Source organism: Crocuta crocuta, unplaced genomic scaffold, assembly GCF_008692635.1.
Source record: "Crocuta crocuta isolate KB4526 unplaced genomic scaffold, BGI_CrCroc_1.0 scaffold84, whole genome shotgun sequence".
Taxonomy (NCBI): Eukaryota; Metazoa; Chordata; class Mammalia; order Carnivora; family Hyaenidae; genus Crocuta; species Crocuta crocuta.
This window is the reverse complement of record NW_027530213.1, coordinates 5,581,201-5,602,113: the sequence shown is the minus strand read 5'-3', so window position 1 is coordinate 5,602,113 and position 20,913 is coordinate 5,581,201. Positions and strand designations below refer to the sequence as shown.

At 47.9% G+C, this 20,913-nt stretch overlaps 1 protein-coding gene across 1 annotated transcript in view; it reads right to left on the bottom strand.

The window, feature by feature from the left end:
• The window catches only part of RUNX1 (RUNX family transcription factor 1), a 250,227-nt gene that overhangs the window by 182,979 nt on the left and 46,335 nt on the right, over positions 1 to 20,913 (bottom strand). The window lies entirely within an intron of this gene.

The window sequence follows — 20,913 nt, the reverse complement described above, 5'->3', positions numbered from 1 at the left end:
GTTTGCAGCTCTAAAGTCATTGTAAGCACCCTCTATAATCTCCACAAACAGTATTTGTGAAGAGAACTCTTCCCTTTGGGGCACTTGTGTGGCTCAGTTGGTTGGGCATCTGACTTCAGCTCAGATCGTGATCTCATGGCCCATGGGTTCAAGCCCTGCGTCCTGCTCTGGGCTGACAGCTCAGAGCCTGGAGCCTGTTTCTGATTCTGTGTCTCCCTCTCTCTCTCTGGCCCTTCACCTCTTGTGTTCTGTCTGTCTCTCTCTTTCTCGGAAATAAATAAACATCAAAAAAATTAAAGAAAAGAAAACGCTTCCCATGGGTTCTTTACTCAGTGGTCTACAAAGAGAATGATATAGGCACACGCATAAGTTGGAGGGGCCCGGGGTCTCATTCAGGCAGGCCTTGAAAAACAAATGTTAATATAAAAGCAGCTATACTGATACTTAGCCAGTCTGTCTGGGGGTGGCTATATTGGTCATTTTATTGCTGCCTTCCTTCCTGAATGGCTGTTACCTGTGCTGTATCTATTGCTTGGTAGTTTGATTATTTTCCCCGAAACATATACACTATCTGGTAAGTCTATGTCGTATCCATTTTAAGCCTCATCTATTTTTAGGTGCATTTGGTGGTAGTTGGATGATGTTCACAGTGATAGAAAAATATCGACTTTGCAAAGCTGAATTTTCACTAACAAGCTCTTCTCTCCTTGGTCCAAAAGCAACATAATCTAGAACAAAGGGTAGGGCCAAGAGCCAGAAGGGCTGGCTCTGCAAAGAAGTGTGGCCTGTTGAAGTCACCAGACCCTATAACCAGGTTGCTGGCACCCAGCAGAGCTCTGTCTTTTGCTAACACCTGGCCTGGGTCAAGCTCCATGCTAGAAGATGGGGTATATATAACATCTACTGCACAGGTTACGGATCATCGTAAGGATTAAATGAGCCAATCTACATAAAGAACTTAGAAGAATGTCTGGCTCGACAGTAAGTGCTTTATGAAGATCTGTTGTGTGGCTTTGATCCTGACCTTGTCACCGAGGAGCAGGTAGGGGCAGACTCTCTAGATGTCAATTTTGTGTGAACAATGGCCTAAGTTCTTTGAAACCATTTAGCTTTGTTGTCTTCTTGCTAAATAAGGCACCTTGCAAACACCTAGGAGAGGTCACTTGGAGCAGGGGGATCACATAATTTATCATCAAAACAGGACACTTTGCAGCTTGAACAGAGATGCTATTAATAATTAAGATCTCTACTGGGATGCAGGACATCAGCCAGGCCAGAATGGTAGATTCACATATAGCAGGTAAGGTCATGAGTGTACATAGACTGGAGATGGGAGATTTTGCCTTTGGAGATATGAGAGGGTGGGTATATCATTTCAAGTGATAAGAGTGGCATTCAAATGACACACAATTGAAACAACAATTTCTGAAACATGCCATATGGCACGCTTCGCAACATCGCTCTTCATGTATTCCCGGGCCACAGCTAGAAGAGGGATCAATATCACTAAAGAAACAGACCTGGATAAATATAAGTTATGGGGATTTTTATTTCTGCTGAGTTTTCTGCTATAAAGCTACCTACACTGTCCTGAGAGAGGCAGTTTTCCCCATTACTGACGGAAAGTTAAGTCTGCTCATAAGGAGGATTTCCCTTCCAGAAACTCAAAACGAGAAAAAGCATCAGACAATGCAATTTTGTGCCAGCGAACAGCTTTTTCCAAAGATTTGAACGGAATAATTTGTTTTTCATGGTTTATAAGTAGCAGATAAAACCTACATGGAAAATCGGACAAGAACGAATGGAAAATAAGACGCAGAATCTGGAATCGTAACCTTAAAAAGCAATTTGTTTTATTTCAGCCATGCCCAGAAATCACTTGAGGTTAACAAGTGAGTATTTCTACTGGAAGAATCAGCTACAATTAGGTCACCAACTTAGAGAAGATGTAGGCGGAAGTTTAGATACCAAGTCTATCATTTTAAAGGTGCTTTGTCAGCAAAACTGTCAGTAATGGATCGTTGACTTAAAGTGATTATAAGAGGGTAAAATATCAAAGAGGAAGATGAAGAGTTTGTGGAAAGGCCCCTCGTAAGATCAGGAGCAGCTGAGGGCCTCAATATGAGAAAGTTGCAAATTCCTTGGGGAGTAGGTTTTGAACTCCTGGACTCTTTCCTACAGCAGTCTGTTGTGAAAAAAAGAAAGGAAGAAAGGAAGAAAGGAAGAAAGGAAGAAAGGAAGAAAGGAAGAAAGGAAGAAAGAAAGAAAGAAAGAAAGAAAGAAAGAAAGAAAGAAAGAAAGAAAGAAACTTGCTTCTTCTTGAAGTCCTTGCCCTTGGCTGCACAAACAAAGGCCACACATTTAATCTGGTGCAGACAAAGTGTGGTTTAGGATGATGGAGACATGGTAATTCTCTTTTGATTTCCCGCTGAAAGGTGGATGTGAACATCTGTAACAGTACGATTCCAACTTCTCATTAAACAGTCAACAACAAACACAGAAAAGCCTGGAGCCCTTGGCCCTGGCAGTAATGGCCAGATTCTGCGTGGATCATCTTAGCTCACCTGGGAATGGATTAGTTTTTTCCTAGAAGTTTATTTGAGAGTCTGAAATTCATTGTTAATTCGGTGTCTACCATTGCATTGTATATGAGCTTAATAATGACTAGATCTGACAAATCTTTGGATCCGTATGAGTCATGGAAATCAGAAGAATATTATTTCCTGCTATATTAATAACTGAGTTGTTACAGTGGGTTTTACTTGGTAGCTCATTTGATTCATTTGGTTTGATCATTTAGATGTTTCAAGCCACCAGATATGGCTTAAGTTTCACAAAGGTTGTGTCTATTTTGTTAGCAACCAAATGGTTCTGAGACATGTTTTTTGTTTGTTTGTTTGTTTGTTTTTGGTATCTGTAGGTCATTGCCAACCCTACAGGGGGAACTCCTCCTCAAACTTTTCTTCTTCACGTGGAGCTGTTGCTCGAACAAAAGCCTGAAAGGCTGGGTCTTTAGAACAGCTGCTGAACACACAGCTGTAACATGAGGTTGAAGCATTCAATGCCAGCAGTTAGCTGGGTGCATTCATTGGTCTGTGTCCATGCTGAAGACAGCCTATAGACAGAAGGCGCTTCGTTTTAGCCAGAAACCATTCAGTGCCTTGTTCCATTCCATTTACTGCATGCATGTTGGTGTTTGTCTAATGGAATCATTAGAACCTTAAAATGCTGTTTCTTTTCCTATCAAAGATTTGAAAAATATCTTTTGCCATGTGTTAGGTATAGAGAATTATTCTAAGGATAGACTTTTAGATCCAGTCTTCCCATAGAACTGTGACTGATATCAGATGTTAAGATGAAGAAGGTTTGCTGTTAACGGAAGTGCAGCTCTTATGAGGGTCCAGGGTCATCCCAAGGCTCAGCTGTAAAATCAGAAGATTCTAGTGTGTGTGCATGTGTGTGTGTGTGTGTGGATGTGAGACAGAAAGAGGAGAGAGGGAGGGAGAGATTGGGTTAGGAAAGCTACCATCCACTAAAGTCATTGTAAAGTTTTTCTTCTTTATGACTAAAAGAATCCAACTCATGGGAAAAAAGGTGATAATATCTCCATTCTTAAAAATGTGACATGAATTCAGAGAAGCTAAGTCATCTCCCAAGAAATTTACAACCAAGAGGTGGTAGAACGAAGATTTGAACTCAGGTTGGCTTCTTGCTAAAGTCTAGTACCTGTATGCTGTTTCCCAAGGAATATTCCCTTCAGGAACATTTTAAGAACCTAATTCTATGTCCTCCACAGTTCTTTTCTTGCTCACAGATGTCAGGTTGGTTGCAAAGGGAGAAGGTGATAAATGTAGATGTTGTCATCAGCAAGTGAATGAGGTAGAATTTTTGGAGGATTAAGGCCTTATTGGACACCCAAATTACATGTGAGGCATAGGTCTTGTCTCTCAATACGGCTTCTAGAAATATTAAGCATTGGAAGCTCTAGTGATGGTGTGAACCATAGGAAGTTCTAAGCTAAAATATTGAATGAGTCATTCTTTCCAGAAACAATGGGATTTATTTTTCTCTAAAACTCTTGGTAGACTTCTACAGATGGGGTAGAATAAGAACTGCTTAAATTTTACTACTACCACTAAACACTAAAATAAATGTACTATTATTAATAAAAAGTTAGCTTTCACTTTCTGAAAAGTTGTTATCAGCATGTTGAATTTGTTGCTTATCAAGACATTGAAGAGCATGTCACGTGCCTTCTGGGCGTAAAATAAATGCGAATTGCAATAAATATGGTGGTACACAACCTTTTTACTGTCTGATCTCACTCACACAATCTCTCTTGTGTCCTGGGTCTAAAACAAACCTGGTTCTTGGAGAGCCAGCAGGTTTTATAAACATGTCAAAGGTGGGATAAATAGAACCTAGCCAGCAGTTGGATGTGCCATGAAGGGTGGGGGCACTGAGTCAGTTCCGAAGGTCTGGCCCTGGTGACAAGGGAGCTGGTGGTGGCATGATCAGAAACAGGAAAGCTGGAAAGTCCGATAAAAGATGATGAATCCAATATGGGACACATTTGCCTTGAGGTTTCTGGGGTGATGTCCTGATGGATGTGTTCATGAGCCAGTTGAAAAGATGGCCAGAGCTATGACACGGGCTTGCCTGGAGGGCCAGCGTTGCTTGTCATGGGCCTATGGCGTTCGAAGCAAAAGTGGGGAGATTCCCAAAGGGGAAGAGTTGGACCATAAAGGGAAGAGAGTCGAGAACATATCTAGGACACATCTGGGGTAAGGGTGAGGGAAGAGGAGTAGAGAAGGAATTTTGGAAAGAGTAGTAATAATAAGAGACATGAAATCACCTAGTGTGAAAGTAGGAATGCAGGGCCAAGGGGTGGGATAATTTTTTCTTTCTTTTTTAAGTTTGTTTATTTATTAAATGTTTGTTTATTTTTGAGAGAGCAATAGAGCCTGGGTAAGGGATGGGCAGAAAGAGAGGGAGACACAGCATCCAAAGCAGGCGCCGGGCTCGAGCTCTCAGCACAAAGACCGATGCGAGGCTCAAACCCACGTACGGTGAGATCATGACCTGAGCAAAAGTCAGACACTCAACTGACTGAGCCACCCAGGTGCCTCATTTATTTGTTTTAATAATGAGAAAGAGAGTGTGTGCGAGTGTATGTCTATGCACAAGCAGGAGAGGGGCAAAGAGAGAGGGAGACAGAGAATCCCAGACAGGCTCTGAGCTGTCAGCACTGAGCCCGATGCGGGGCTCAAAGTCAGGAACCATGAGATCATGACCTGAGCTGAAATCAAGAGTTGGATGCTTACCCAACTGAGCCACCCAGGCGCTCCGGGTGTGGGATAATTTTCTTTCAAAGGATGAGATGGCCTAGACTGTTAGCTCCAGAATAGCAAATCAGTTAGCTCAATCTCAGTATGTCATTGTGGACCAGTGTGTCCCACATGAAGGCAGAAAGAAGGGAGAGAATTGCTAAGAGCCCCAGAATCACACACAGTCTGCCACATAACTTTTCTATGGAGGAGAACGTCACACTGGCCCCGACTCTTTGGTGGGCAGTGGAGGAGGCATGGTTTGTAACCCACTGGTCAGAAGGAAGTGGGGGCGAGAGGAAGCGGGGAAGGAAGATGGTAGCTCGTAGGGACGGCTGAGTGAACCAGAAGGGCAGTTTAAGAGAAGAGACACAGCAGGTGGAGAGGGACCAAGGGCGGAGGAGAGCAGAGAAGAAAGAGGGAAGGATGAAGAGCTGACATGGCAGTTCCAGAGGAGGCAGGCGTGTTTGAGTGGGAAGCGCGTTACTTGCTGCATCTCTGGAAACTGGTGGAGCCAATGCAACATTCCTTAGAAAGAAGGCACGTAAGGCACAGTGTGACCATGTCTCAGGAAGGAGGACGGGAACAGGTGCTTTCCTCAGTACTCACTACTCTTCTCAGGAATACAAGAGGGAGAGGATTTTCTGAGGGGAGAGGCTGTCTGGAACCTAGGGTCGGGCTGACAACAGCTCGCAAAGATAGAGCACGGTAGGGTGTTTCGCGTGGATAAACTGGACATCAAACGCAGAGGTTAGAATAAAATACCTTGTGTCAAGGTTTTTTTGTGTGATTCCAACAATGCTTAGGATACTGAGAGTAAAAAGCATAGAAACTAAGTGGGAGGGATTGTACAAGGAAGGTGACTTGCAGCCGCCATTCTGGGTAACCAAGCAGTGACAGCAAGGAATTTGGAACTCAGCCGAAAGGCCGGGGGATGGGGGCGGGTTCATGTGAATATTAGGTTGAAAGCCTTTTATTTCCCCATGGCCCCATGACAGTGTCTTTCAGTAGGGTTGACGGGGGTAGGGAGTTATAGACTATTGATGTGATGGAGCCTAGCGTTTGGCTCATTATGGTGGGACAATTATCAAGGATGCTGGCTTGAGTGCAGGGGTGGCCAGAGGCATCTGGGTCACCATGAAGGAGGCAAGGGCAGGCAGTAGGAGTGAGGATGATAGACTGAAAGGAGTGGAAGCTGCGAAAGGAGGAACATTCCAGAATGTGAGATCGTGGAGACAGTACCATTCTTGGAAAGCTAGTGGCCCATGGAGAGGATTAGAACACTTCCAGGCCAACTGTGCCTTCACCCCACCCCAGTTCCCTACTCTAAAAATTGCATTTCTCTAAACACATTTAGAGAAAGGTGTCTCGTGGTCTATCGAAGATACAACCACTTGACCAGACTTTTTAGACTGATAATTTACAACCTTGCATGCTTCCCGCTGTTTCACCTCCTAGCCTGCCCCACATTGACTTTCAGTGCTCCTTCCATCAAACCACGCCTAGCTACGTGTCACGGATGGGCACCCTTTGTTGTCTCAAACATGAAAGTTGAAAGCTCAAGATTCACCATCGTGCACGAAGATTTTGGTGTGCGGAGGAGGTTCCAAAATCAAGACCAGGAATGACCGATTCCACAAGATGGGGCAGGAGGTGATGTGGGGGAAACAGCAAATGAGCCAGGGTCCCCGTAGTGCCTGCCAACGATCATGTCTACCTGGAGTCTCAGAATATAACCTTATCTGGAAAGAAGGTCTTTGTAGATGTGATCAGCTGGAGTCACACCAGACTACCAGACTAGGGTGGGCTCTAAATCTAATGACTGTGTCTTTGGAAGAAGAAGAGACACACAGAGACACAGGGAGAGTGTCATGGGGAGACAGTGACAGAGCTTTGGTGTCGCACCCACAGTCCACAGCGTGTCAAGGATCACCAGGAGCCACTGGAAGCAGCGAAAGATTCTTCCCTCGAGACCTGGGTGGGGGCGTGGCCCGGCAAACACTTCGATTTTGGACTTCTAGCCTCTAGAATCCTGAGACAATACGCTTCTGTTGTTTTAAACCACCCTGTTTTCGAGAACTTGTTCCAGTAACCCTAGGAAACCAATAGAGTCCTTAGACCCTGATGACTAAGGTTTTCACTGCCCAGCTGGGAAACTTCCCCCAGGAGGCCACACTGTCCCTGGAGCCCGTCCCGATGTAACCAGCGTGATTTAAAGTCTCGGGAAGGCTTGCTCCAGAAGGGCTTCATGCCCAGGTAAGTGTACTTCTTTGGCAGGCCCTTGTCATTACAACCTTCTGGCTTACATCTTTGCTCCTTTGAACTTCAATCAATGGCCGCCCCAGGGCCGTTGTTTTGACTACGCGGACGGATTTTAAACTCCCCACTGTGTGGTTTCCAGGTCAGACAGTCAGCCTTTGTTCTGTGAATCACTGCCCAGAGAGAGTCAATTAAATCTCGCTTGGCTGCCTTGTGGCCTGGCTTCAGTNGGTGCTGACATGGGGCAGGGAACACAGATTAGGGAGCTCAAGACGGTGGTGACGAATGAAGGCACCAGGAGCTCAGCTTCCCAGCTTGGGAAGCAGCTGTTGTTTCCTGACACGCTATTTCAGGACCCGAAAGGGAAAGTGAGGGGCTTCGTGGAATCCCTTGGAAGAGGCTTCACGTCCAAGGGAGAGGAGGCGTGTGTTAGCATCACCATCCTTCTGCTTCGGGAATGGGAGAGAATCACAGTGTGAGTCTGGTCGGTGATCTTTATGGAGGGAGGTTTCCTTTGAAGTCTGACATCACTGAAAAAATTCTCATAAAACCAAAAAGCAAAAAAAAGGAATATCTCATGCTGGCTAGGGGCGTACCAAAGAATATGGAAACGAGAAACGGTGACAGTTCTCTGCAGAGACAGGGATGGGCAGAACCCAGAGTCACTGGGGAAGTGAAGGGGAAAAGAANCCTGTGCAAGACCAGGAGACCCAGACAGAGGAAAGGGTCAGCTTCCACCTTGAGTGCACTGGGGCCCCAGGCAAGTCACAGAGACTCTCGGAACGTCAGTCTCTTTTTCCTAGTATGAGGGATTCCTGCTGGCCTCGTCTTCCCTTGCAGCACTGTGTAGGAGACACGGTGTGAGACCACTCTGTAACTTTCTAAGGAGCCTGTAAGTATAGACAAAGAAGGGTGAGCACCCACTGCAGCTGGTTCCAGAATGCCTTAGATATCCCGTCGGTCTGAACCATGTCAGGCGCTGGCTAAGGGTCTCCATAGAAACCCCGCTCCAGGAGCCCTGGTGGCTTGGAACTGTTTCTTCTTTCCCTGTGTCAGCGTCACATTCATGACACAGCCAGGAGGGAACAGGGATGCAGAGAGAGAGAGAGAGAGAGAGAGAGAGACTGGTGCTGTTCCGTTTTCAGAGCATCATGAGGGCAGTCCCATGTCACACCATCTTCCCAGGGGCCTCTCCTTTGGAGCATGGGCTGAGCCCGGATGGGCCAGTGTGGGGCCCACCCCAGGGAAGGGGATGGCTGAGGCCTGGCCACCCGGTCTGCAGCCCTTCTCTCTGAACTACAGTACCACCGAGTACCTTCAAACACTGTGCTCTGAGCACCCACTTTTCTTCCTTCAGCTTCAAGGGCCTGCCCTTCCATCTCTGTGCACCAAAATCTGCCAGGTGCTACCCTCTGCCGTGAAGCCTGCCCCGAGCCTGTTACAGCACGTTGCGTGTCCTCTGGGCTGCCACATCCTGTTGCTTCTGCTCGCTGCTTGGATCACCCTCCCCTACTCCCTCCCTAGCTGTGAGCCTGAGTAGTGGAGGGTTCCACTTATTATGATTATTATTTGGGGGGCCTTCTCCTATGGTCTAATCTTATCCCAGATGCAATATCCTGCAAGTGATGGTTAACAGGTGGTGGATTCTGATACACTAGCTACTAGTGGGTCGGGCAGCTTTGAGCCCCTGGGAAGGAGACCAGGGGTGTGTCTATCCAGGCTCTGGGGCTCCTAGATCCTCAAAAGGGAGTGATACCAGCAGGTGTGTGTTCAAGTAAGTAGGGTCCCAGAATACCTGCCTTTGGGACCTCAAGCTCTCCTTCAACTGACCTTCATCACTCTACCTTATTTGGGGCAGCCTCTTGGTTCATACTAAAGTGTAAATGGCTAATAGTTTACCTTTCCCTGAGAGAGTCACCTCCTCAGAGCTTACCTAAATTTGAAGATGAAGTCCAGAGGCTGTGCTAGAAAGTCAGCGGGGGAGAAAAGTACTTCTCTAGGATGAGGGTTTTTCCAGGTTTCTGAAATCGCGCCCTTGGGCAGCTGCCTGGCGTGGTGTGCCTCTCAGTTAATGTAGTTTCTCTCTGTCCAGGCTGCTTAGGACACTCTGATCCCTTTCTCTCTGGACTCTCCCTACTCAGCTGAACTTGAAAGATACCAGATTCACACAAAAACAGCTTCAGGGAAAAGTATGGATGTCTGTGGGCTGCAGGCATGTCTGTTTCGGAATAATTTAAATGTCTTTGTGCTGTAAACATTGGAATGTCTAATAGAGTTCTGACTGTGCTCTTCGGCTTGCTACAGGCAGTGTGCAAAGGGGACGTTTGCGTTCAGTGCTGCCTTCCCTTCTGCAGACGGCTGGCGACTCTCTGGGCCCTGCCTTGCCACATCTATAGAATGGGGAGAAGTGGATCCCTGGATATCTTCCAGGCTTCAAATGACTTAACCTTTCTCTGTTTCAGTTTCCTCATTTGCCAGGGGTCGCTGCTCAGAGGGTGGAAGGAGGAGGAAATGAAATGACATGCATAGAACACCCAGCTCAGGGGTGGAAGCACAGGAGATGAGTTTTTTGGTTTTTTTTTGTTTTTGTTTTTGTTTTTTTTTACAGTTGCTAGGGTCATTTCCTGTTCTGAGCTTCTGTGACTCTAGAATTTATTTTTCTGTCTGTGGACTAACCTGGGATTCTGAGATTCTATCCCTTTGCTGTTTTACTGAACAACTCCCTTCCAGAGAGGTTGCTCTTCATACCACGTTCATTCAGAGACCCCTGACCATCTGGAAGGACAGATTGGAAAACGCATCAAGGTGGAATGTCAGTGAGGCCGAGGAGATAGGAGGATCCTTTACTTTCAACCAGAAACTCTGGAATGAGTTTGCTTATGAGGCAAGTAAGATCTAGATCCTACTAACTATGGAGGGCTTGCCGATAAGGTGATTCCTTCTAGAAGCTTCCTCAGGTAGGAGCAGGAATCTTTAGAAGGGGAGAGCTGCATGTGTGTGACAGTAGGTCACCTGCATGTCTAAGCCTCTTATCAAAGAGAATCGCGAGTGGGTGTTTCTACGATTGGGAAAAATCAGCAACTATGATCGGTCTAGTCATCAGGATAGATCAGAAGGATGGGTTTTAGTCAAAAGCTTTCAAGATGGTGAGCCTCATTTTCTTGTGGCTATTGTATCATGACCAGCATAACATATGCACACACACACACACACACACACACGCACATCTGGGATGCCACCATTAATAGACACAACACTAGGACACAGGGAATGGACTCTTGTTGACGTCTCCCGTAGAAATGGACAGAAACTCAGCAGCTTGGTCATAGGATGTATCGACACCCTGCTGCATTTGGGATCAGAACGCCTCACGTAGCTCATGTATTTGCTCTGAGGGCTGGACAATGCAAGAGAACACTGGGGCATTCTGACCAACCAGGAGTTTAGGGAATTGTTGATGCCATTGACTGAATGAATGTTGTGCCCCTTGACCCCAAAGTCATGCTATTTCCTGATGCCCAGTGGGATGGTATTTGGAGGTGAGGCCTTTGGGAGGTGATCAGGTCCTGAAAGTGGAGCCCTCCAGCATGGTATTTGTGCCCCTATAGAAGAGGCCTCCGAGAGCTCCCTTGCCACTTCCACCATGTGAGGCTGCAATAAGAAGACAGCCACCATGGCAAGAAGAGGGTTCTCACTAGGCATTGACTTTGTCAGCACCTTGATCTTGGACTTCTCAGCTTCCAGAACTGGGCTGGTGTTCATCTGCTGCCCGGTCCATGGTATTTCCGTGACTGCAGCCGGAATAGACTAAGACAGCTGAGGGCTAGAAGTGACCTTGGAGGCCTCCCTGGGCTACAGGGCTGTGAAGTCCAGGGTCCTGGCCCCTGTGATTCCACCTCACCTGCCTCTTTCCTTACATCCCAGCTCCCTTCCTGCCCCCAGGCCCTTGAACACACCCTTACTTCCACCGGAAACTCCTTTTCCCCTCTCTTCCTTTGGCTACATTCTAGATAAAAAAAAAATAATCACATCCGCCATCATCCCCTCAGACAGGTTGGCTGTCCTGCCCTATGCTTTCTGGCTGGCACTGTGGGTCAGCTCTCTTGTCTGTCACCCCCAGCAGGGTCCTTGATGACAGGGCTGTCCCTTGACATCTGTGAAGCATCTGTGGGCGCTTACTGGGCTGATTTTATCTTACAGACTACCTAGCTCTCACTACAGTATGCCGGTCACCATCCTGAGCACCTCACCGATACCTGTGCCTTTGGCCCACTCAGGCAGTGCTGCTCCCAATCCCGGTTTGCAGGCGAGGAAATAGAGGGACAAAGAGGTTATGTGACTCACCTGAGGTCACACAACTAATAAGTGGTGAATGGGGGAGTGCCTCTTGTGTCCTTATGGCCTGAACTGGGTTGAGTCACATTTTCTCATGCCCTTGCAGAAACTCAGAGCGTGACCTTCTCGAGATCGAGGGTCTTTGCAGAAGTAACTAGATACGATGGGGTCATACTAGCTCTAAACCCAGGGGCTGGTCCCCTTACGAGAAAACAGAGGCACGTAGAGGGAAGAAAGACAGCCATGATCATGGGCAGAGACATTGCGGTGACAGAGCCGGAAGCCAGGGAGTCCCATTGCTGGCAACCAGCAGAAGATAGGAAGAGGCAGGGAAGGATCGTCCCCCAAAGCCTTCAGAGGTGGGGTGGCCCTGCTTGATTTCAGACTTCTGGCCTCCAGAACCATGAGACGAAACTTTTTCTGTTGTGCTCAGCCACCCGATATGCGGTCATTTGTTACTGTGGGGCCCCAGGAAAGTAATAAACTACGTTGCAGGGAGCGAAGGGAGTGGCTTCTCCAGGGGCTGTGGCGTCCCCAGTCCCCACCCTCCAGGACGGGGGAGGGGGCCAGCAGGCCTGCTTTCCATGGAAGCTCTGCCCAAGGACGGGCGTGGCGGGAGACTCCCGTGCCGCTCCCTCGCTGTATGGGATTGCGGGTCCCCTCTCCGCGAGAGGGCATTTTGGGAGGGACACTGCGCTGGGCTTAAGACGGGAGCCTGGGGCACATTCCAGGCGGCTGGACGTCGGGAAGGCCCAAAGCAACCACCCAGGGTCTCGATTTTCCTTTTTAGCAAATGGGACCTAGACGTGAACATGAGCCAGACACGGTTCTAGGCACTGGGGGTGCCCTAGGCAAAGAGGTGGCCACAGCCTCTGTCTCTAGGAGATAAGGATTCTGGGGGACCGGGCCAGGAGTCACCCACTAAAGAAACAAGTGATGATTTCAGAGAGTGGTTACGGAGCTGAAGAAAAATCTCCTCGAAGGATGAGGAAGTTTCACCAAATGAAAGAAACACTGTAAATAGAAACAAAAAACCAAACTGAATGGCAATGGCCTTGATCTGTGTCAGGGATCACACACAAATGTTTGCATGGCGGGGCCAGGCAGAGCTCAGACTCAGATGAGCCTTGGCCGGACGGGCTGGGCTTGAGAGGACAGCTTACCTTGTGGCCAGACTGGCTGTCCAAGTCCACTTTCTGCCTTGTGGGGCCAGTGGGGTAAAGGATGACTGGGCAGGCAGCCTGCCCGGACCTCAGCAGGGGGTGGGGTGGGGAGAGCAGAGACTCCCCTGGGCCAGTTCCCCAGGCTGAGCTGGCAACAGGGCTGGCAGTTCCCCGAAAGGGCCGCTTTCCTGCCCTGCCAGGAAGAGAGAGTGGAGGGCCTTTGGGGAGCAGCCGTGAGAGGGGCCGGGCCCTGGACATGCCTCGAGCCTGGCAGATGCCATCCCTGCCGAGGGTGCTTTTCAGGTGGCTGCTTTGAGAAAGACCCATGGAGCCAGTTTCAGGAGCTTCCAAAACTTCCAGGAAGAGCAAGAGGCAAGCTTTCCAAACCTAATACATAACCCTTAGGGATATCACCCATAAACACGGATACTTAAAAAAAAATTTTTACTATTTTTGAGAGAGGGAGAGATAGAGAGAGAGAGAGAGAGAGAGAATGAGCAGGGGAGTGGCAGAGAGAGAAGAGACACAGAATCTGAAGCAGGCTCCAGATTCCTAGCTGTCAGCACAGAGCCCGAGGCAGGGCTCGAACCCACGAGCCGTGAGATCATGACCTGAGCCGAAGTCAGACACTGAAGTGACTGAGCCCCCCAGGCGCCCCAAACATGGATACCTTTAAATGCACGCAAAGTGACTTAGCTATAGAATAAGATACTTTAAAATACAAGGTGCTATTTTTTTATTTCAAAAAATTTTTTTATAAATGTTTTATTGTTTATTTTTGAGAGAGAGAAAGAGAGCGAGCATGAATGGTGGAGGGGCAGAGAGAGAAGGAGACACAGAATCAGAAGCAGGTTCCAGGCTTGTTGCTGTCAGCAAAGAGTCGAGTGCAGGGCTCGAACCTACAAACTGTGAGATCAAGACCTGAGCCAAAGTCGGACGCTGAACTGACTGAGCCACCCGGGTGCCCCTAAAAGACAAGGTACTATTCATCATGGGTAATAGACACCATTATTTTTAAACAGAACCACTTTGGAGAGAGGAGCAATTCTGGGGTCAAACAAAACTGTCCATCAGTAACTTTCTACTTGATACGCCTTCTCTGGTCCATCACCCCCCACTCTGATCCAGGGCAGGGGGGAAGGGGAAGATGTGTCTGTTTGCTTGTTCCTAGAGACAAACAGTGACTGAGGAATATGGAAGGAAAGGCCTGCAATAAATGCTGAGCTCTAACTTCTCCCACACCAATCATTGGGATCCCTCACTCAGTAACTTCCTTCAAAGCTCATTTCTCTCATATCCTTTGAAGTCAGGCACGTGGCTTTGGTGGAAGTCATGTGCCCTCTGAAATGGCTGGTGACATGCTGAACAGTCTCAAGAGCTCCTTCAGCACCAGGACAAAGCTCCTGTCCCCTTCGTAAGTGGAGAAGGACAAACCGAAGGCTGTGATTGTAGGACATGTGTGAAGTCGTCATTTTGACACAATCCTCAGATCATTGAATGGTTCCAGAGCAACCAGGAGGAACTAGCTTTCTTCACTATGGCCATTCAAAAAAAAATGTTTTTGAAAAAAAAAGATGAGAAATGATCTTTGAAGGGGTGCCTGGGTGGCCCAGGCTGTAGAACATCTGACTCTTGATCTCAGGTGGTGAATTCGAGCTCCGCAGTGGGTATAGAGGTTACTTAAATAAATAAAACTTAAAAAATAATAAAACAAACTAATTAAACTTCGGTTAAAAACAATAACCTAGGGGCGCCTGGGTGGCTCAGTCGATCGAGTGTCTGACTCTTGATTCTGGCTCAGGTCATGATCATAGGATCGTGGGATTAAGCCCCATGTTGGGCTCGTTGCTGAGAGTGGCACCTGCTTGAGATTCTCTCTCTCTCTCTCTCTCTCTCTCTCTATCTCCCTTTGCCCTTCCCCCTCCTCTCTCTCTAAAATAACAAAAAAGATGAAATGTCATCAACTTGGAGGAAGAATAAGACATTCACTCAAGATGTAAACTATTTAAATGAAATGATCAATTGTCCTTTTTCCATTGGTGAGGACTCAATGAAGGGTTTTGTATTCTAAGTTTTTGTATACATATATTGACATTTATGCTTATAGGTAAATTAGTCAATGGATGTAGGTTGAACTAAAAACAAAATCAGCACTGGCTTTTCTTTTTGTATCGGTATGAGATCGTGGGTGTTGATGAACTTGCTGCAGCAGACATTTCACGGTACAGGGAAGTCATGTCATATGTCGGCCACCTCAAACCAAAGCAGCGCTGTATGTCAGCTCTATCTCAATAAAACGGGGGGTGCGGTAAGAATGGGAGAAAACAACAAGAACAACAAAATTGGCATGAACTTCCAGCCTTCATACTGACCGGGGAGCCTCTGGCCTCTCACCCTCAGACACCCCAGCCACATTCTAGGGCGGTTAATTTGGTTTCCTGACTGGAATTGCGACACCCTTGCCACAGAGTGTCTTGGAGCTCCAGACAAGCCGGTGAACAGGGTGTCAGGAAGTCCGGGAAAGCATGAGTCAGCTCAGCGCTGGTACCCGTGGCCCCCCTGGGCCTCAAAGGAAACTTGACCAGTAGCCGAAGTCAACAGGGGCACAGAGCAAACCGTGCTATGCTCGGAAGGAGGCCTGGCAGAGTGGGGGGCAGGGGCTGACTGGTGGGCATGGCCAGGGAGGCCCGGCCCCATGTCCCCACGGGCCCTGCACACCAAACTCCACCCTTCCCAGCAGAGACTTTCCAGCCTCTTCGGCTCTGACCACAGAGGGTGGAATTTAATGGCCTGAGAACTCATTTCACGTTGGTTTTGGTAAAGTCGAAATGTTAGAATGAGTAATGCATTAAAATCATCTTTTTCCTAATTGAAAAATATGTATTGCAATTCTGTTTGGGACTTAACTTGTTAGGAATAGAGGTTGTAACTTTCTGGGAGACAATTTGAGGTTTGAACGTACCAGTGCTACACTCTGTGCGTTGCCCTGTATTGTCACCGGACATGGCTTATAGCGCAGGCCATTTAGGAAGTAGTGTTCTCTTAATTTCCTTCTCCTCTCTTCCCAGACCCTTGGGATATGCATAAGGGTAGGCCTGTCTTCCTATACTTGCTTTCCTCCTTCCTACCGTTTAGAATCCCCGGCTGCACCCTCAGTGCAGATTTGCTTTTCAGAATTTTGAACACTGAGAATTATTTGAAGCTGCAGGTCTGTCTTCCCACGCCTGGACCTTGAACCCGATATGTCTGCAGCCCGCTCCTGAGTGTGTAGGGTAATGAAACCCCAGACAAGGTAGGACCGTGCAGCTGTGGGCTTGGAGTCCCCACATAGGAGACAGAAATTCTCCCCAAAGCACCACCACCTCAGAGCACCCCTGGGGGTGGGGGAGTCCCGGCTGGCTTAACCAGGCTCCATATTCTCTCTGACTGGACAGCACAGTTGGGGTGTGGGAAGGGGGAGGCAGCGGGGGTCAGGGAGGGGCCCAGATATGATGCTCTGCCTAGAAGGAGAGGGGGAGGGAAATCATCTGTGGGGAAGTGAGAAAGGCCCACGATTGATGCAGGAGAGGAAATGGAAGAAGCGAGACCAGGAGAGGTCTCCCTGTAAGTGGAGCTGCGGCCAGAGGCTGGGGGACCTGCGGCCAGAGAAGGGAAGGTTATAGAGACTCTTTCCTCTGGTTCCTGCCTCTGGTCTGTGAACCCTCTTCCTCCATCCCGGAGACCGGTTCTATAGCGTCAGCCCATCACACACACATAGGAGGTTCTGTGTGCGGCGGGGAAGGGGAAGACAAAAACTATAGCCTAAAAGCAGACTTTTTGGAACAGCGTTGAAAGTTCTTACATAGTAGCTAGCTTGAAAGAAAACACCACACTCTTCCTCTCTTTCTATGCCTTCTCTCCGCTTTACTTCATAGGCCACATCCTTGCTACTAAAACTGTAAGAGGAAAAACTTAGTATCATAAAGATCTTCCTTACAGGAAGCATATTGTAAATTATCTAGAAACGGGCATTTCTGCAGTGCTACTTTCCCCTGAATTTAGCGCTTTTCTTTACACCCTGAGGCCAGGAGGTTAAAAACAAAGCAAACAAAATCAAACAGCCCCCAAACCAAACCAAACCAAACCAAACCAAAACAAAAAACAAACAAACAAACCGCCCCCATCCCCAAGTAAAACAACAACAAAATATCAGATTTTAGATTAGATATTGAGCAATAGGACAAAGATACTATCAAAATATTTTGCGAAATTTAGAAAGGGTGCCATGTATTCCATACGGTTAACCTTTGAGATGAAAATCGACTTTGGAACTTTTGATTTCTCTTTCTTTTTTCCAACAAGAGTTTCCTTAACCAAACTGAAGAAATTTACTTGGGAGAAGAAAATGACTAACTTTTCATTTCCACAATGAGAAACACATTCCCATGGCTTTTGGCCACTTTCTGTCACTGTCTGAAAGGCTTAAATTACATCCATTTATAAAGAGTTAAAGATATGAATGAAATGTTTAAATTTGTTAAAAGACAGTCATGGTTTAAACATCCTCCCCCACCAAGAAAGAGAAGATATTACATGGCAATTGACATCATGATCGTTTCTGAGTATCAACCCGAAACCTGACTGTTCCTATTTAATTTCAAACTAAGTGCCGCAATTTCCCAATTAAGAAAAAAGGAAAGAAAGGAAGGAAGAAATAGCCAGCCTCTGTGGCTGCCGCCAGATAGGGCCGCGTAATGGCCGTGAGCCTGTCTCTTCCTGCAGCATTTCTAGCCTTGAGTCCGCAGAGCCCCCGCCAACATCAAAGGAAGCTGTAGGAGATGGTGTGCGGAACAGCAGATAGCCCGAGGAAGGGGGGACCCTTCCTTTGCCAAAAAGGAGTTGCTAAAATTAGATGGTGAGGTTCTCTCAGCCCTGGAGGGGATCTTGCTGATCTTCTGCCTAGATCGATGCTGGAACCTTTACTTCCTTTGAGACCTTCAAAGGGCAGGCCTGGGCAATTGGCAGGGGTGTCTTTCTGCTTCGAGATCCTTCCTCCTTTGTCTCCTTGAGCGCCTGCTGCTGATATTTAAATCAATTTCCTCTTGCTTTGGGGCTCAGTGCAGATGGGGAGAAGCCAGGCACTGCTCTTTCCCTCGGGGCTTTCTAAGATGGTTTTTATAATCCGAGACCATCATTTGCCCTCTCTGTTTGTCTGGGATGCTGTCATTCGGGGTTCATTTGGTCCTCTGTGCATTTGGGATGCATGGGGGAAGTGGGTCCTTTGAGGAGGGGGTGGAAGGTCAGGGCCAGCCTCACACTCGGGCTGAGCGTGACGTCACCGGGGATGCTCCCCCCTTTACCACGCTCTCCACCTGCCTTGCCCTGGGGAACGGCATCTGAACACCTGCCGCTGGAGACTTATGCTTTGGGGTGAGCGTTGGCCTCCTTCCATGTTTCTCTTTCAAACTTGGAGTCCCTCGGGAAGGGGGGGGTTAAGTCCCTTAAAATTAATCTTTGCTGTCCTGATTTCCTCTCCAGAAATGTTTAGGGAAGCAAGACGGGCTTGGAAGAGGGGATGAGGAGGAGAAGCAAGGGGTTTAGGAAAGGGGACCTGAGGGGCAGGGCTCAGAGATCAACCCCCTTTCCCAGAGAACGTCGCCTGCAGCTTCCTCAGGAGGACCACACAATGTCCAGAGACGACTGCGTGACTTTCAGAGATAACAGGGACAGTTCCTGTGACATCCGCTCCCCTCCCTTGCCACATCTGTCCTTCTCTTCAGAGGAGCTCTCTGTGGCTCTGGGCGCCGGGAGCCGCAGCTCTGCAGCGCAAGGAAGGAGCCCGAGCCCCAGGAGCCTGGTCTTCATCTTGTCTCCTTCTTTCTCCCAAGACCAAACACAAACCACAAAGCCCCTCATCCCACTGAGTATCCACCCACGGAGGACAGTCGAGAAATCTGTGTTCCAAAGCAAAACCATTCTCTTTGAAGGAGCCAGCCCTTGTTGCCCGGGCCCACCAATGGGAAGGTTAATAGACCCGACCTGAAGCAGGCATATGGCAGGAAGTAGGTCTCTTATGAGGTTGAGTGGGTGACTTGCGGTGGCTGTCAAGCACTGGGGGCCTTGAATTCAGGCCTGTGGGTGAGCAGGGCACAAACAGCTGGGCAGAGTGGCCCTTAATCTCCTGCCAGCTGGACCCAGAGATGGGGCTCGGAGGCTCGAGTGCCGGGGCTGTTCTTGGCAGACATTCTAGAAATGACTCTGGTGGCAATGAGAGCTTGTGGCTCCAGGCCTGCCCCAGAATAACACACTGTCAGCATATGTTAACAGGCTGCCTTTTCCCCAGAGATCACAAAATGCATTCCATTTAGTGTCTGTTTTGCAAGTGTTACTATCTGTGTTTTATGGGCAACAAGACCAAGATACAGCAAGGCCTTTGAGCTCCATCATGTGAGCGTGAGTGGTTACAGGCTGTCCTGGGAGACCCGGGCTTCCTGAGTCTCAGGCTAGTGCCCAGCAGCTTTGTCCCAAGTTCTCCAAACTCCTTCCAGAAAGATCTTTCTGGCTTGCACATCTCAGGGTCTGGTGAGCGTTAAAAGGAACACGTGTGTTCTGAACTCCCTGGAAGGGAGAGTTGGATTAAAAACACACACACAAGCTAGTGTGCAACATGTGGGGACATAGATGAAAGGGGGAGGCTGTTTCAGTGTTGGGTTTGGTGACCACACATTGTTAGGCCTTCCCCCTTACGTTAAGCGTAAGACCATGCAGATCCTGCTTTCTTCTTTTAAAAACGTGGCCATTCCATTAGACTAAACAGAAAGATGAACCTGCCGGACTAAGGCTAAGTGAAGTTTTCCACATTAGTTCAGCTGGCTCTACCCATGGTTGAACTTGAACTTCATCTCCACTGGACAGAGTGAGAAAAGTTTCTCACCGAAGGTGTCGGAGCCACACTTAAAATATCTGATGCCAACACAAATGATTCTTTTTTTAAAGTATTTAAAAAAGTGTTTATTTATTTTGAGAGAGAGAAGGGGGGGGGGAGCTGGGTGGAGAGAGATGGAGTGAGAGAGAATCCCAAGCAGGCTCTGAGCTCAGCAGAGCCCGCCTCTGCTCCATCTACAACCAAGAGAGCATGACCTGAGCTGAAATCAAGAGCTGGACGTTTAATCCGCTGAGTCACCCAAATGCCCCCAAATGACTTTTTAATTGTAATCCCAGTGAGGGCAAATGATTTGCAGGGTTAGCCTTAGCAATATAAGACATGGAAACATCTCCACATGTGAGACTGAAAGATACCTAAGGGATTTTTTCCTAGGATAGAGACTCAAGCAATTCCCAAAAAAGGAAACTTAAGTCCATACTAATTTTTTTTCCCCAAATCTCAGGGAGACGATCCCACAATTTTTCACTAGGAACTAGTGTTTAACAGACAACCAGCAAACATTTATCATATACCTACTACGAGTCAGGCTCTGTGAGGGAACAAGGATGGTATTTTACACATGGCCCCCAAGTTGACCATGTAGACGGCATGCACTGAGTTGTTTTCTCAATGTTTGCACTTGCAGGCATGGCAACAACTACTCTCAATGTTTGGAAATTCTATGTTATCTCTCTCAGCTGGGTCTCACGTCTGTGCTCCCTAACTTGAGGGGGGCTATTGTTGGGGTCCCTCTCTTGATGGCAGTCTTGTGCATACACTCAGGGGACAGGGAGTTACCAGGTCGCTGCTGAGTCAGTTCTTCCAAGTGCTGGGATGAGCTGAGGACAGTCACGGGAAGCGAAAAGCAGCCCCTGAATGTGTCCAAGTCCAAACTCGTGGTCTTTCCCCCCAGGAATGTTCCCCC